The sequence below is a fragment of the Podarcis cretensis genome, assembly GCF_951804945.1.
Source record: "Podarcis cretensis genome assembly, chromosome: 10".
In the NCBI taxonomy this organism is placed as follows: domain Eukaryota; kingdom Metazoa; phylum Chordata; class Lepidosauria; order Squamata; family Lacertidae; genus Podarcis; species Podarcis cretensis.
This window is the reverse complement of record NC_137179.1, coordinates 4,080,757-4,085,854: the sequence shown is the minus strand read 5'-3', so window position 1 is coordinate 4,085,854 and position 5,098 is coordinate 4,080,757.

Sequence of the window (5,098 nt, the reverse complement as noted above, 5' to 3'; positions counted from 1 at the left end):
TCAGATTTGATGCAGAACATTCCAGAACCTCACCATTCAGCTCCTCCTGCGCCCTGATTGGCTGCCTGCCCTTTCTAATTTGCTTCCTCTTCTTTGGCAGTCCCTCGTAGCCGAGTAAGATTGTCTTCCATAAACACAGTAATAATAATAATAATAATAATAATAATAATAATAATAATAATAATAATTTATTTATACCCCGCCCATCTGGCTGAGTTTTCCCAACCACTCTGGGTGGCTCCCAATCAAGTGTTAAAAACAATACAGCATCAAACGTTAAAAACTTCCCTGAACAGGGCTGCCTTCAGATGTCTTTTAAAGATAGGATAGCTGCTTCTTTCCTTCACATCTGAAGGGAGGCTGTTCCACAGGGCGGGTGCCACCACCGAGAAGGCCCTGTGCCTGGTTCCCTGTAACTTGGCTTTTCACAGTGAATGAATCGCTAGAAGGCCCTCGGAGCTGGACCTCAGTGTCCAGGCAGAACGATGGAGGTGGAGACGCTCCTTCAGGTATACAGGACCGAGGCCGTTTAGGGCTTTCAAGGTCAGCACCAACACTTTGAATTGTGCTCAGAAACGTACTGGGAGCCAATGCAGATCTCTCAGGACCGGTGTTATATGATCTCGGCGGCCGCTCTCAGTCACCAGTCTAGCTGCTGCATTCTGGATTAATTGCAGTTTCTGGGTCACCTTCAAAGGTAGCCCCACGTAGAGCGCATTGCAGTAGTCCAAACGGGAGATAAACCAGAACATGCACCACTCTGGTGAGACAGTCCGCGGGCAGGTAGGGTCTTAGCCTGCGTACCAGGTGGAGCTGGTAGACAGCTGCCCTGGGCACAGAATTAACCTGCACCTCCATGGACAGCTGTGAGTCCAAAATGACTCCCAGGCTGCGCACCTGGTCCTTCAGGGGCACAGTTACCCCATTCAGGACCAGGGAATCCTCCACACCTGCCCGCCTCCTGTCCTCCAAAAGCAGTACTTCTGTCTTGTCAGAATTCAATCTCAATCTGTTAGCCACCATCCATCCTCCAACTGCTTCCAGACACTCACACAGGACCTTCACCACCTTCACTGGTTCTGATTTAAAAGAGAGGTAGAGCTGGGTATCATCCACATACTGATGGACACCCAGCCCAAACCCCCTGATGATCTCTCCCAGCGGAGAGAGTGAGTCCATAACCAGTTTGCATACAAGGCAAAGAGATCCATGGAGAATGCTGTGGCAATGACTTTACATGCTGTCCTGACACATTTGGAGAAACAAGGGAGCTATGCGAGATTTTTATTTGTAGACTTTAGTTCTGCATTTAATACTACTCTTCTGCATAGATTGGTGCCCAAACTATTAGACCTGGGACTTCCACCGTGTTTGTGCAGGTGGATATTAGACTTTCCATCAAACTGTTCCCAACGGGCCAGGATGGGTTCCCAAGTCTCTGCGGATCTCATCATGAATATGGGGATGCCACAGGGGTGCGTGTTGAGCCCGCTTTTATACACGCTCTATACAGCTGACTGTGCCCCCAAACACCCCAGTAATAAGATCATTAAGTTTGCAGGTGATACAACAGTGGTTGGTTTAATCACGACTGGAGAGGGGGAGGTGGACTATAGAAAGGAAGTTGACCAGTTGGGGGAGTGGTGCAGGAAAAACAACTTACTCCTTAACTTAAAGAAAACAAAAGAGATTACTGTGGACTTTAGGAAATGTAAATTGAATATTCAACCATTCATTGTTGAGGGGAAGTGCGTGGAACAGGTCTCGGTGTTTCGATTTCTGGGAATAGAGTTGAGAGATGACCTAATCTGGGGAGAAAACAGCAAAGACCTGATGAAGAGAGCACAGCAGAGGTTTTATTTTCTGAGAATACTCTGGAAAAATAATCTCTCAAAGGACCTGTTGATGGCATTTTACCATTGTATTAATTTATGGTCTCTGTGTGTGGTTTGGGAGCCGCACGGTCAGGGAAAAAACAATGCTGTCCAGGTTTTGTGAAGACTGTGGAGAGAATAATTGGGTGCCCTCTTCCCACCCTGGATCAAATCTACGCTTCCAGGTGCCATAAGAAAGCTGCAGAGATAGCGCAGGATAGTGCGCACCCCAGAAATGATCTCTTTCAGCTCTTGCCTTCTGGAAGAAGGTCCAGGGTTATAAAGACTAGGACTAGCCGCCTGAGAAACAGTTTCTACCCAAATGTGATTTTGGTTTTAAACGCAGTGTAAGGAGTCTCTTTGGGAGTATATTGTATTTAAAAATGGGGTATCAGAGTTTTCAGGGGGCAAACAAGGTTGCGATAGTTGGGATAGCAGGCGTGTTGATTTTTGAATGTCTGATGTAGATTTTTCAATTTCGTTATTCTGTATGGGACGATGACAATAAAGATTATCGTATCGTATCAAGTGACTGTGGAGGCCAATTCTGGATCCACACGTCCTTCCACAGTGGGGACAGAGGTTTGTGGGTGGGAGTTGATCATGGTGAGGATTTGCCAAGCATGCCTTCTTCTTGGCACATTTCAGATTAAGAGCTCTAGCCACAGAGCTATGTGGAATCCTTAATAATAATAACATTTTTAATATTAAATTATTTCAACAGCTGCTCTCTGGAGCAGGATCAAACATGCTTACTCTATCTTCCATGGGACAACTCTCTCTCTTTTTAAAAATATATATTTTATTAAAGATTTCTTAGTTTACAAAAATACGTGCATTGTCTCTTTTTTCCAAGTTGCACTTTCTACAGAGCATGGGACAGCTCTTGAGATGTTTGAAGATGGCTCTCGTATCTCCTCTCAGCCTCCTCCTCTCCAGGCTAAACATATCCAGCTCCTTCAACCATTCCTCATCAGGCTTGGTTTCCAGATCCTTGATCATCTTTCTCCTGCACACTTTCCAGCTTGTCAATATCCTCCTTAAATTGTGATGCCCATAACTAGACACAGGACTCCCAGTCCTGGCCCAGTATAGTGATTAAAACATTACGTAATGGCTTTCATCCTGCCTAACGACAGTGCGATGGACTTTTGCATTGCACGTGTCATTGCATTTTTATATCTTACATTATGTACAGGCCTGCTGATGTTATCGGCTGACGTTTCCTGGTCGTTCTTATTCACAAATGAATGAGCCAGATAATCACCCGTCAAATTACCATCTGTCCTCAGGCTTAATGAATGGAACAAAGACAGGACCCAGCTGCACCCACCATTTTTTTGCAGTTATATGAGGCATGCAGCAGAACATAAGTTTTTCCTCAGTTTGTGAAACCCAATCATCCCATCCTGTGCCCATGTTCTGGGTTCGAATCACCCTCCAACTAATTCATGGCCCTCACTGGTGTTTATGCCAGAGATATTTCACCTGTGATTCCTGCTGGACTAGATTGGGGTCAGCAGCCTTTTTCAGTCATGGGCCAGTACACTGTCCCTCAGACCATGTGGGGGGCCAGACTATATTTTTTTGGGGGAAATGAACAAATTCCTATGCCCCACCAATAACCCAGAGATGCATTTTAAATAAAAGCACACATTCTACTCATGTAAAAACACGCTGATAACGGGACTGTCCGCAGGCTGGATTGAGAAGGCGATTGGGCCACATCCAGACCCCTGGCCTTAACTTGCCTACACCCGGGCCTTAGGATGACCACCACCCTGGGTCCCTTCCAGCTCTGCACTCCTATAACTTACAGCCTTGAATTGCTTCTTGACCTTACTCTTAACCATTGTCGAGAGACAATGGAGCGCACCTCTGGGGGTGAAGTCAAACCGCTGGGGAATCGCAGCGCCAGTTGAGGCTGAAGAGACCAGCAACTCGCCATTGCTCCCTCCTGCGCTGCTTTTGCTGCATTTGTAGCACCAAAGTGACCCCCTCCCCGGGCACAAGCCTGGACAGTGTGCTTGGAAATCTTGGGCTGCACAGCCAGCCAGACCCCCCTCCCCTTAGCTGTGGGGGTCTCAGATCCCTTCAGAAGGTAAAGGTAAAGGGACCACTGACCATTAGGTCCAGTCATGGACGACTCTGGGGTTGCAGCACTCATCTCGCTTTATTGGCCAATGACTAAGCCGCTTCTGGCGAACCAGAGCAGCGTACGGAAACGCCGTTTACCTTCCCGCCGGAGCAGTACCTATTTATCTATTTGCACTTTGAGGTGCTTTTGAACTGCTAGGTTGGCAGGAGCATGGACTGAGCAACGGGAGCTTACCCCGTCGCAGGGATTCGAACCGCTGACCTTCTGATCTGCAAGTCCTAGACTCAGTGGTTTATACCACAGCGCCACCCACATCCTCTTTAAACAACTTCTTTAAACAAAAGATATCTCAAGACAAATCTTTTTTAAAATGTAGTATGAACACCGGCAACTGGGAAACACTGGCCTGCGAGCGCTCCAGTTGGAGAACAGCCTTTCCCAAAGGTGTCATGGGCTTTGAAGACACTCAAACTCAGGACGCAAGGAAGAAACGTGCTAAGAGGAAGGCACGCTTGGCAAATCCACACCGTGATCAACTCCAGTCCGGAAGCCAATGTCCGCAATGTGGAAGGACGTGTGGGTCCAGAATTGGCCTCCACAGTCACTTACGGACTCACTGTTAAAACCGTGTTTGTGGAAGACAATCTTACTTGGCTACGAGGGATCGCCTAAGAAGAAGATAGCTAGACTGTAGCAAATAATAATAACAATTAATAAATGCTTATTTATACCCCACCCTTCCTGGTTCAGAAAACCGGACTCAGGGCAGCTAACAACAAATTTAAAACTCTTAATTGATGCAACAAAAAACAGCATAAAATACATTCTGAATAAATTCAATAAATTCTGAATTCAAAAATCATTTTAGGGGGGAATCAATCCAATAAACATTGGATGATCACCAGGGCTAGGTGGCTAAATTAGTCCTATTTGGGCCAGCGAGGAGACCAGGGGAGAATTAGCTGTGGGATCCCAGAGCAGGTGATCTTCATAAAAAGGGGAGGAGGGAAGGAAGGGGAATAAAAGATCAGGCCAGGTTCAAATTGAAAGCCAGGTGGAATAGCTCTGTCTTACAGGCCCTGCGGAAGGTTGTTAAATCCTGCAGGGCCCTGGTCTCATGGGACAG